Source organism: Manduca sexta, unplaced genomic scaffold, assembly GCF_014839805.1.
Source record: "Manduca sexta isolate Smith_Timp_Sample1 unplaced genomic scaffold, JHU_Msex_v1.0 HiC_scaffold_3461, whole genome shotgun sequence".
Classification (NCBI taxonomy): domain Eukaryota; kingdom Metazoa; phylum Arthropoda; class Insecta; order Lepidoptera; family Sphingidae; genus Manduca; species Manduca sexta.
In genome coordinates, this window is record NW_023594532.1 from 1 (window position 1) to 13624 (window position 13624).

The 13624-nt window shown below is 34.4% G+C and overlaps 1 long non-coding RNA gene and 2 pseudogenes across 1 annotated transcript; all 3 read left to right on the top strand.

Annotated features, from left to right (window-relative positions):
* Positions 1–531: 531 nt before the first annotated feature.
* Positions 532–3776, top strand: LOC119192979. The gene is made up of 3 exons (XR_005113793.1): positions 532–766; positions 1915–2017; positions 3720–3776. It is a non-coding gene; the product is annotated as an uncharacterized LOC119192979 (long non-coding RNA).
* Positions 3777–4862: 1086 nt separating this feature from the next.
* Positions 4863–6368, top strand: LOC119192977 (annotated as a pseudogene).
* Positions 6369–10424: 4056 nt separating this feature from the next.
* LOC119192978 lies at positions 10425–13438 on the top strand (annotated as a pseudogene).
* Positions 13439–13624: the final 186 nt, after the last annotated feature.

Here is a 13624-nt window from a genome sequence, read left to right on the forward strand (position 1 = left end):
AAATGGATGATAGTTCGATAGGCTTGCTCCGTACTATATTATAAATTGAAGATAAGTATGTCAACCTCGAATAGTGCTTGAGTGCACCGGATCACATAGTAGTACCACTGCGATAGTTAATAAATAGAGCATCAGATGATAATACGGTAAGTATGATTTTCTGAATCTCAACAACCCACATCCTTTCCTTATTCCTTTAAAATTGTTAAACCATCAATCATTGAATTTTTTAGAGTTGTGGACACGTGTAGTGCAGATAGCCATCGTAGAACCTTCTTGTTTGTTTGCCAGCTAATGCTATTAAAGTGATGTAGTTATAATATCTCTGCCTACCCTTTCTGTTTATATGCGCAAGATTATGAGTTCGTTTCTTAATACAGTATATCTCTTATCATATGATATTCTCAAACTTTTATATAAAAAGCAACGAAACGCAATGTTAATAAAATAACCGTTATTTTAATAACGGCACTGCTATCTGCTATTTCGTGCCTACTGTAAAGAACTTTCACCAGTGTTATTGAGGAAGCAAGTCAGCAAGTGATTTTATTAAAGTAACATATTTTTATCAAGTAATATTCCACTTAGCGTATAACTATCCTATTTTTCTACCTGAATTATATATTTTAACGTGTCCCATATCGATTTTGACCATATTTGGTGTTTCGTATGTTTTAATACCTAGTCAACTATACCCTATGAATCGTGTTTGTATAATTTAGTGATTTCGAGACAAAAGTTTGTTATCTTATAAATATTAGGAAAGGTAAGTTATTTTATACATTTTACTTACTGTAGAGCAAATTTCTAAAGCAAATCTTTATGGTATATGCTAGTTAAAAATTTGAATTAATACCGATTCGTAATACTTTTAGTAGCGGTATTAATTAAAAATAATTGAATTAAAAAGTAAGCAATTAAATCAGTATATTTTTAAAATCAGTATATTATGACTTTTGTAATTATAATTCGTTTTACACATGAACGGTACAATCTGTTTCTTTTTCTGAATCTACGAAAGGTAATATTATTTATAGGAAAGAAATACACAAATGTAAAATTAGTGTCTATTTGTGATATTAGAGTAACGTATCCCTGTCCTAAATATTACATTTATTACATGTCCAAAAACTAATTAGTATTTTTTTTTTCTATTTGTTTGCACCAGATTGGCTTATCTCCGAAACTATATAAAAAATAACAGTTTACATACGGTATTTCATAAAAAAACATACAGAAATATGACTTCCGTGATACAGGCTTTTACGTCTGCAGAATTGCTAGTAAAGCTACGAGTAAAAACACTTACGACTATATACAAAATTATTATAAAATTACCGGTTCGGCCTCCGCATCGCGAAAAATTGTATTGACCCTCACCAATACTGCTCAGCGAACATAATTGTTGATTTTAATTGTTCTTGTCCTGAAGGACATTTAAGGCAGTGTGAGTGTTAGGCATTAAAATAACGAGCTAATAACAGCTACCTAGACAAGGTAACGTGCGCTATGTAGTACTTTCTGATTAAGAATTCCATCTTGTGTTATCACTTATGACCAATCGCGGCATCTATTATAGTAATTTATTGTGAAAAATGCTATTTCCATTTATTATAAAGTCATGGTGTGCATACGTTGAATAAGTAAGTCAATACTCCGAACAATAATATCTTGATTATACTGGAGTGATATAGGGACTTATTAGGGACACTAGAGGGACCTTACCTGGGTTTAAAAACCCAAAGTTTATTTTTCCGAAGTAAAAAGAAGTCTATAATATACGTTAATCCAAGCTATAACCTGTATCTGAAATTTCAGCCAATCTGTTTATCTATTTCTGAATTAACCGTTCTAGTAAACATGCAAACATCAATACAGAATTTCGTATAAATAATATAATTTATTATTATTCAGATGGCTCCGGTGAAGTTCGGCCTGTTCAAAGCTCGGAGCAGGGACTACCAGGAGCAGCCTTCCACTGAGAACTTGCTGCACACCAGTTATAGCACAGACCATGGTGAGTTTAGAAACTGGTGTCATCATCATTAGAGTAAGTTATTAGGTCTCTCAGTGGCGAAAGGTGCAATTCCAAAAGGAGCCCGATACAACATATAGGTACTAATATGCACAAAGGCGGTTTGCAAATCCTATGTACATAAAATGAAGCCGGCAATAATCGAATTATGCGGACCCTACGCCGCTGATGCTTCTGTCTTTCTGTATAATCAAGAGCTCTGCAGGGGTATTGACGACCTCATAATAATGCCAGCTCTGTGTTAGATTGCCTACTGCTGGCCACATATCTCTATCAATGAAAACTTTTTGGGCCTTAGTCCACCTCGCAAGTTAGCGGACTTTACATATCTTCGAAATTCTTTGATAATTCGTAGGTTTATAGGGTAAGGACTGGGTAAAAACTCTCAAAACATGTTTTCTTTCAATACAATCTAAAGATTGCTCCGTCAAAGTAAGGAGCTGATAAAATAGCGAAAGATTACACAAATAACGCGATCATCATAGTGCATCGTTCAAAGCTATCAACAATACTTATTTGTGGTACTCGTCTCTCTTTAGTACTCGTGAACATAGAGACTGATTAATAGGTACACTCTAACAATTAATCACTCTGTAGAAACGAACCATTTTCTATAGGTCTGTAGAAATTGTCTATGACTCTTCAAGATCCCTAATACCTTTCAAATAAAATAAAAATCTTTATTAGTATAAGTTGTACTTTATGACCAATCACGACAATTACATGAAATAACTGTCTCGCCCTTCTGCCCGTAATTATGGACAGCTGTATAAAAACAAACTACCTTCTATATACTCATGTGAGTAATAAAACCACAATATCTCACTATTATTTTCAAATCGAACGCTGCTTAGCTTCCAAGGTTATACATTGAGCTGGAATCTGATACAAGTCATCCAATTATCGAGAGCTTTCCGCTGCTCGTTTACAAGAAACGTCCTTCGTCATAAAGGAGATAGGTATCCGGATTCCTTTGAGAGCTATATTCCTCTTATATTTATTTTAATTCTGAGTCTAGATTGTGGGACCTATTGGTTTAATTTGCTATTAAAACTTGGTTTGGCTGAGATATTTTTATTCGATAGCTGTCAGTAGCGCAGGGTGAAATTTTCCATAAGGGAACCCGACGCAATATATTGGGACTAATGTGTATGAATGAGGACTGGAAATCGTTCCAATGATAATAACATTTCACATAAATTACGTAAAGGAAGTCGACAGGAATCGGATTATATTGAACCTTCGCCACTGATAGATATTTATTCGATAAATCTAAACACCTTATTGTGTTACGATTTAATGACTAATAAAAGAATCCTTTAATTTTGAATCCCCGACCAAATCGATGAGACTGTAGCATAGAAGAATAAGACGATTAATGAACCAACGTAGCGCTCAATAAATTTGACCCACCTTGGCGTAGCAACGCTACGATTGTGAATAAGCTACGACGTAGCTACTACGAAATGTCTACGCGCTGTCTACGTGTAGAGATGTAGCTCTTTTAGGCTAAGATGAGAGTTCTAATTCATAAATTTTAGTTTAAAGCTGAAAAAGATATTTAATATTTTTAGTGTTCTTTTGATTCCTTTTTTATATTTGATAATCTGCAATTAGAAATTGGAAATAAGTATTTTACTCATAATTGCATTGCTCTTGATATAAATTTAAATATTGTCTGCAGTGGGCACGCCGCAGTCTCCTATACCTTCAACCAGTAAAGGTATAACGGAAGAGCGGCGTGCCCGAGCTAGTGTTCAGTGCAGACAGTGATGATGAGGTAAGGAATAAGACCCAGCTAGAGCATGGCTAGATCGTTATACCTATATTATGTGAAAACTATTCCGTCGCAAAACTAGTTTGTATAAAATAACTGTGTGTATGTACCGTTCCATATAGTCCCAAAAAACAACTGGAGCGGTTTTAAATATGTTTTAGGTAATATTCGGGTTAGGCTATCCTGTAAAGTTTGCTAGCGATCTACCCCAAACATTCATCTGGTTATAGATACTTAATTAGTGACACCCACGCGAAACCTGGGACTAGTGGCTAGTATGTCTTTATAGACATATACGTATTTATATACGTATGAGTTACATTTGTGTACTGCGAAGGTCACAGAAAACGAAAATTATTTTCGGAGGGCCCGAGCATATATTTTTACTAATAATTAATAATGACAGAATCCCAAAAATTAATACCAAGATATTTTTTATATAGTGGCCACTTATCAGGTCTTCTACCTTACGCACATAGTCAAAGAAATTGTAAGTGATCATAGGATTGTAAGTCTGTAGACATCTAGCAACAGCAATACTGTCGCTTCACACGCAGATAGCACTGTATAATACGTCCGAGGTAGCAGTAAAAGCAATAACCACGTAAGGCACTCGGCTTTATTGCTGCGTTTGTAAAGAGATCATTACGTGCTAAAAGCTTATATATTTCTTCATGAACCTTGTTACGCTGGCTGCTAGTATTTCATCGCGTACGACGTTTATAATTACTATTTTATAAAGCTCGTTCTATTCATAAAGAACTATCGACTAATATTGTATATGTGGTTATGACCTTGTATATTTTGTCAGAACTTGTGTCTAGGATGTGTATTCACGCAGCATTAGAATACTGATGTGTTCTAGTTTAAAAAAAACTTATAACCATTAGCCATTATAGCTATACAAGAGACATACGGTGATGATCGCAGTGCTTTTTATTAACTTAAGTGCCGGATTCTCTAGTGTGTTTATGGCTGATCGTGACGGTTCCCAAACAGACGCGGTAGACCTCACATTCTCTCAAAATTATTACATAGAACTTCTCAGATATGCATATGGTATCCTAACGATGATTTCCTTTATCGAACAAGCAATCATTTACAAATAATATATACTCAAATAAAAAGGCAGAGGTACTCGTACGATAAAATAACCCTTGAGATTTTTCAATGAAAAAATACTTTTACAAAATAATAATTTGAATCAAGAACCTACTACATAATTGTTGTATGATTAAATCCCAAAATTTGTACCAGGGTTCTCCGACTACCCCGGTGCGACGTCCCAGCGAGACGAGCACTGTGGATGAAGCCCAGGTAATTATAGTCGACAAATCGACCTCATGTTCATTTAACTCACTTAAAAGGAAATTTAACTGAACAATTTTAATTAAACACGTATTAGATATAAATGTAATTGAATGCCAATTGGGTTGCTACTTGCTAGATAATAATTAGTTTAATCCTTAAATAAAATTATGATCCCGCTTCCTACTTATTTTTCCAAAGAAAACTGGGTTACACAACAAAATCCCCAACAGGTAAACTACCAAGTCCTGAGAAACCATCCGTCACCGGACGAGACTTCAACATCCACACTCGGAGAAGACTTCAAGTCATACAAAGTAAATCTTCCTAAAGAGATCGACGATGCCTCTACTACATACGATGCCAACTCCATACTCTTCGACGAGACTTCCATAGCGCCTAGCGAGATGTCGGTATACTGTGGCACACTGAAGAAGAAGAAGACCAGGAGCAAGGAGGAGAAGCAGCTGAGGACTTCGACATGTGGCAGGCTAGCAATGTGGAGGTTATGCAGGTTGGTATGATTTGGAGACATTACCACGCATAAGCTCATAATTAATAGACCTTGTATTCAGTAACATAGAGTCCAGGTAATGTAGAAGAGCTCTGAGACTCGGTCGAAAGCTCGGCAGAAAAGAAAGAATTGACCCTTGTTATTAAAATATAAAACCACAATTGCACTATTGTGACTCATGCCGAATTCCTGATTAAAATATTCGTTCTGCAAATTATTTAAAATATGTTTCTCATTCTGTAGAACCTCCTAAGCAGAAGTGGGACTCTAGACGAGCAAATCAAGTGGGAGGCTATTGCGACAGCTCGCGGACTTTGCACCTGACCGACAGCTGCACCTGTGGCGACTGTACCGGTGCCAGTACCTGGCCGGAGTCGCTGATGGCGACGGGGGGCTTGGGGCAGCGCCACTCTTCAACGCTATTAGTGTCGGATGCCAGATACAGTGAACGGTGAACGGTAAACGTGGTGGTGGCGGTTAAGGCGAGCTAGGTTTGATTTTAGATCGAAGGCAATTAAGTCTCAGCTTTGCTCGGTTATAACCATCAATTCTTGATATTGGGAGCATTGCAGTTTTCTAACGAAACGATGTTTAGGGTCGGAGAAGCTTTTGATTGGAAGGGGGTATTTTCGAATCTTGAAATGGGTCTCTAACTATTTTTTAAGCTATCAGCTTAAAGATTGATAGTCGAGTGGTCTAATTTGAAGCTAGCTTGTCAAAGGAAAGAATATTTATTCTATGTAAGGTTTTAAGAATACGCCTTTAGCACTGATTCCTAAGTTTCTAATAATAATATTTTTTCTTATACACTCGGACGAGTTGATTGATCTTATCTTAATCCGCCACTGCCACGCACAAGTTTCTGCAGTTTTGCAGATTTTCTACGATTCTCCAAATCTCAATATTTTTTTACTGCACTATGGAACGAGAGAGAAGAGAGGCTGAAAGGTTTAAAAGGATTTTTTTGCTGAAAAATATTGAGTTTTTTAGATTTAGTAATATTTTTCATCTACAGTTTTAAAAAAACTTGTATTTTTTTATTAAATCTTTTTCTTTTATTATAATAAAAAAAATACTGAATTCATTATTGAATTACCAGACAAATGTCGAGTCTGAATTGTGTAAATAATTTGCAAGATTTTTAAAATTGGCGCTTATTTTTAACAAAGGCGGGGTTAGATTATTTTTTTACTATTTGTAACTAAGTGTGAAATAAACAGTTTTAGTCATACGGTATTAAAAAATCTCTTATAAATATTATTAGTTTTCCAAAATATTCAGGTATAAAATATAAGCTTCATAGTTATACTAAGAGATGACTTCATTCGCTCTGACGGTAATATTTATTAAATATATTCAAACACATTTTTTTATAACTGATGATATTTATATGCGTCAGTTTACGATATAATATGATTAACTTCTTATGAATTAACATAAATCATAATCACACTGCCGAGAAAGCATATAAAATAATGCACTATTTGTATTCAGTAATCACATATTTTACTAATATATTTTTTACACTACCTCAATTTTTTAACTATAAACATTTTAAACGGGTAATTAAAAACAAATTGAGTCAATAATTATTCCGAAATCGTTAAATTTCAACACAATTTAAATTTCGAATACCGTAAGAAGTGACGATACGTATTGTTTTTTTTTTTAATGTATACTTACCAACCTGACGCGTTTGCGTAAATAACGCATTTTCATTGAAATTTCTCTAATTTAAATATTACTATGGCTGAGTAAAAGGCCTTTTGTTTAAGTTATCGTGGTTGTCTATAGGAATTGATATTTGATTTTAGACAATATTCTAAGTAAGTTTGTGGTATGTTTTTCCTTGATCTATAGCTTTATATTCGGTACGATACACCTTACGGCCTCTAACGGTTCTATGTAAGACTGACGTGTTGTCTCGCGTGTTATTTTAATTAAGTGTATTGAATGAAAATAATTCTTGTGTAAGTGAAAATCACTGCATGTGAAATTTGTAGACCGGGCTAGGACTCCACTACGTTTGGAAATAAATGCGATATCTAAAGAAGGAATAGCTACGGAATTTCCACCAAAAATATATTTTATTACGTATTTTCTACATCCTACATCTGCACTGGTATTCTCGTAAGGAAATATGAATAAATGAATATATTTTACGCTATGTACCTCCCTAACCCAGTAAATTGGTAATCCGTGTCGTAAATAGAAGTTTAGTTTCTATACGTACGATTTGCATTTCTATAGGATAATAATTCTCATTTGAGATAATAAGAATTGTAATGTATTAGAATATTACTTACCAAGTATTTTATATTTGGGCTCAGGAACATGCAATCTTCATGCCGTGTGTCGTTCGTAAAATCTTTATAAAATAGTAACTTTTATTAAAGTTTAGATATACCTACAAGCTCAAGTTAAATTCATATCTTGGCATTTTAAAACTGGATTTTCTAATAATAAGGGTAGGTACCTGAGCTCAACAAATATTACGATTAGTACGTGTCGAGAGATTATTATTCAATACAGGTAGACATCCGTATTATAATTAATAAACTGATAGATTGAAGACCCCCGTCAAAAGTACACATAAGTTTACATATTTCATTAAAAGTAAATGCCCGGGAAATAAGAAAAGAACATAGTGTTTTTTAATTCCACGTGATTGACCGAAGGTATCATGGACCATACAACCATGTCTCGCCGCAAACATCTACTCTGAGAGTACTCTTAAATACATATGTCTACAACCATGTCGCCGCCATCTACGAATGTTGTCTCATCTGACATGTCGGATACCTTTAATCTAGATACAATACTTTCATACTGTATTTTATATAAAATCCTTTTTAAAATCTTATGACGTAAGCCTTTTATGCAGTTCCTATATTTCTATCTTCGTGATTTCTTTCTCTTATGCTTATAAAGGGTGAATCTTTATAAAAAAAATATTCTTATATTATTGACAGTACATACCATAAAATTAATTTTATATAACTGAAAATTAAGTGTTGAGCTCCTGATAAAGTACAATAATCACGATTCTTCGTTACTATTTATGCAAAATAATAATCATAACAAGTAAGTATCTACCTAATTTAAATATTGTACCATTTAATCCGTCTAAAAGCTATTCAATAATTATTTAAAGATTCACCCCTAAACACTAATAAAACAATGAATGTTTAATGTAAATATACATAGCCAATTATTGTGTGTTAGATAATTTTAGCTATTTCTAATTTTAAACATCTGTGCCTGAGAGGTATATACTTGTAGGATAAATTTCTAAACACAGCATCCTGTCGTATATATGCAATGCAATAAAATAATATGTATCTATATCTGTCCTTAGTATTTATTTATTTATTTAGTGTAATAAACAGTTATCTCTGTAAGTCGCTGAAACATTTTTTTTTCCGACTTCGTTTTTACGTACATACCTCTCGGCTGCTAATCTAAAAGTAGTTAAAATATTTTAGCTAAATGTGTTCTTAGTAACCAATAATAAATTATTGTAAATTGATATCAAAATAGAATTGTAATATGGATTTTAATTACTTTTATGGATTATCAAATTTAGATGAGTGTACTCTTTTTATTAAGACTGGTCTCTCCAGTATATTATTATTTTAAGCTTCGCCATATGGAATAAAAAGTAAAATGTTTCAATCAGGCTCAACACCATTTATTCTATACTTACATATAAAGGTTATATATAATAATCCATAGGACTCTTTAATTCTGTTATAGTACTTTATATTCTCAGACCGTGATAAAAGTCTTATGTATTTTTATTGTGCCACTATTTTACGCCATAATCATAGCTGTTATATGTTTTTAAGATTACTACAATATTTAGTTTTTCCAATAAAGCGAAACGTATATAGCCCTATGAAATGCAAGAATCTGAATAAATATTTTATAATTTATAAGAAACCTTAAACCTGCCAAATCACAATTATATGTGCGATCTTTTAAAATGACCTCTAATCTTATGCATCTAACAAAATCTTTACTGAAATATAATAACTACTTATATTATATTTTTATAAACTATACTAAATTGCACTATTATGATTTGGCATGTATATACAATATTTTAAAAGCATTTCAACGGATTGTCTTCATTTGATAAGTACGTAATATTTTACATGATATTTTTAGATACAACAAAATAGAAAACATGTGTATTGATGTTTAGTATCTTTGTTAGTTATTTGTGTTGTAATAAACTGTACTGTCGGATGTGTGATTTTAATTTTAATATGAAACCGTTTACTTCTTCGTCCTTGGCTCATCTTGATGTCTCTCAAGTTAATTATTTTTTTATACGCGATTTACGCGTCGATTTCTTACTTTAAATTATTGTATACAAGCATTTTGTATGAAACTGACGAAGCCCATCGTAACTTCCCTAAGGACATACATAATCTATGTTAATTTAGGCGTTAGACAGCATATGTCATACTGTTGGTATATGTCATGGCCCTAACAGTTGTTATATTCTATTTGAAAACAAACCTAATTAGACGTATTTTTTAATTTTAAAAAATTATTGAACCTAATAGTATTAGAGAATAAAATAATTTGAATAACGAATACATAAAAAATACATAAAGTCAGACAAAGCTGTGGAAAATACCATAAAAAATCTCAAAATAGAATTAAATATATTTTATTTGTGGTAATTCAATTTACCGAGTTTTATTTCTTGAATGATACATGAAAAATATAAAAAAATAATTCATAAAATGGTAAATTTTTTTTATGCCTGTCAACACCAATCCCCAACTTATCACTATAACTGGCTTTACGATTTTGATACCTTCGTCTACAAAATGCATAAAAATTAAAAACAAACAAATAATCAACAAATGCTATTCATTGAAGATTTAAACAAAATATAATTAAAAATATATAATGAGTGGTCCAAACGGGATGTTGTACGGCGGCGACGAGATAGGCGCGTTAGTGTTTGACCCCGGACATCATTCTTTGCGTGTCGGCTATGCTCAAGAAGATACTCCGAAAGCTGATATCCCGGCAGTGGTTGGCGTGGGACCAGCAACCCATATCCCAGAGCCAGAGGAGAAGGTTCCTGATGGCAACGTAACACAAAGTGGTGAGTAAACACTATAAATATGATAAAAAAAATTATAACCAATCGAGGTGCGAGTTTTTGTTTGTAAAACACCTATTACAAGGAAATGCCCAGCTTGGCCTGGTTTTAGTGGTCTACCCTGTCGGTAGGTAGTAATATCATGTGATAGGCAACTAGATTACATCATTACACGGCTGTGTACAAATAAATCACAGCTTTATTCATTTCTGAAGCTATCAAGTTCTGTGTAAGGACTACTGTGTTCCATATTCAACATTCTAGCTAATGTAATTACTAGACATTATGAGTTTCGATATCTATTGGAAGCTGTGGTAATTCAGTGTGGTTCCACATACTTTAGTACACCTAATTGCCACAACCTATGATTATGGGAACTCATGACTGTGAATAATTTTATAAGATAAATAGGAGTTACTAAAGAAAAGTTTCAATGTTCCAGGTACAAAACATATGATCTGAGATACTACATCGATGTGACAGAGCTGCATGTGCCGCGGCCCAACATGGAAGTGCAGACATACATGAAAGACGGACAGATTGACAACTGGGACCTGTTTGAGAGGATGCTCGATTACTGTTACACAAAAGTAATGAACTTTAGTTCTTTATTATTATAACAGGTTTAATCCACAAGATTCCTTTACAAAAGTGCACATATATTTTGAATTAAATAAATATAGTGAAAATTTTATTCATCAGTTTACATAATATCATGTAAATTTTATTGACATATTTATTACTGATTCTTTCACACTTCTAAATTTATATACTGAATATTGTGTTACTGTATGATGTAAGAGCTATATTTCTAAGTTTTATGTCTGAAAAAAAGATTTGCGAACAGACTTAAAAAGAAGTCCAGTAACATTCAGTAAAAGCACAGTAGTATGATCCCTATTGTTTTGTTTTTGACTTAAATCCTATTCCAGGTGATAAGATCTCCATCTGAGCATCATCCAGCACTATTCACAGAAGCAGTGTGGACCTCCCGCCCTGCCAGGGAGAAGCTGGCTGAGCTCATCTTTGAGAAATACCAAGCACCAGCTTTTCTTGTCAAGAATGCAGTACTGGCAGCGTTTGCCAATGGCAAGTCCACAGCCCTGGTAATTGATGCGGGCGCCAGTCAGACTTCTGCTGTGCCAGTTATAGATGGGTAAGAAATACACTTTTGTGGGTAATTTGGGTTATGCTATATATTTATGTAGTAATTTTAGTAACTTTTTAGAGAAGAATTTTTTTTGTTGTATGTCATAAAATGCTGACTGACATGACAACAAAAAAAAATTGACTGCCTCGGTGGCGTAGTTGTATTGCACGTCAGTACAATACGCTTCTGAGGTCCTGGGTTCGAATCCGGGTCGGGCAAAGTGATATTTGGGTTTTTCTGCTCGGTATCAGCCCGGAGTCTGGAATTTGGGCCCGATATGGCGATAGGCTCGCCCCTATCATATCATGGGACGGAACATACTTGGCGAAAAGGGTGCCCTTCTGCATACCCTTCGGGATAAAATGCGTGATGTTATGTATGTTATGTATGTCATAAAATTCTTCACGTTTAATTTTATCATCTTTCAAACTATATCTTCTTAACTGTGTAACTTAATTGTGGCCATTTTAATGACCAATACCAATCTAAATCTTCGATTTAAGTCCAAGAAATATACCAATCTAAATATTTTTATATGTATATAAAAAAAAATTGGTCAATTTTTGTGATGCATCGAAATAAGTGATTGGGATCGTTTTTTGAAAACTGTGATAAGTGAACTAAGCAAGATGATACCCATCTCGTGGTCCTTAGATACGCGCTAGTGAGCGCGGCGGCGCGGTCTCCGATCGGCGGCGACCACCTCGTGGCGCAGGCCAAGCACATGCTCGCCAACATGCACATACAGATGCTGCCCATACAGCATAGCGGTGAGGATCTTCCCAAGTGTTTAGTTTCAGTAGCAAAATTTTCACCATTAAATAAAACCTTTTTATATGAAAGCTCAGTGCAGGGACGGAATGTCACCAATAACGAAGTCACCCTGTTTTATTGGGCCTTATTTCCATTGCTTTTGTTAAGGCCTGCCTCCAAGCAAACTGCTTTGAACACGTATTCCATCCATTTACGGCTAATAAATTTTTAAGCGGAATATGCAGATTAACATGTTGCCACATATAACAATAACTAAATACTCAAACATGACATATTAATTAATTGTAACAGAGTAAAGAGGTGATCAGAGAGCGCGAGAGGCCGCGGTACACGGTGAAGACGCTGCCCGCCGGCCTGACCCACTCCTGGCAGCAGTACATGCTCAAACGGCAGTACGAGGACTTCTGCCACTGTGTCGCACAGGTAATGCTAAGTATAACTGTTTCAATAACAATATCGATGATTTTAAATTAATACATCTGCCATACTGATGTATAAACGTGTCATTTTATGTATAGGGTAGCAATAATAAGATAGATTAAATTGCTATACATATCAATTTATATGTTAATCTTTTCTTCATTAAATACGCATATTTATTGTGACAGTCGTCGGAATCTGCGTGTACGACGCGCAGCGGCGTCGGTGCCGGGCCTCCACTACGAGTTCCCCGGCGGGTACCACCAGGACTTCGGTCCAGAGCGGTTCAAGCTCACCGAGACGCTGTTCGAGCACGTTGTCTGCTCCACATTTGGGTAAGATCCTTTTGTAAGCACTTGATATATTACGCAGAGCAAACATTACTCACATGGTATTTATTTTGATTTTTTTATTGCTACTTGGTAAGATGGAAAGGCGAAAGGTTATTTTGAAATATTCCGGCATTTCGTGTAACAGGTTGAAAAGTGTGCCCACTGTAATTTCCTTTCACTATCATACAA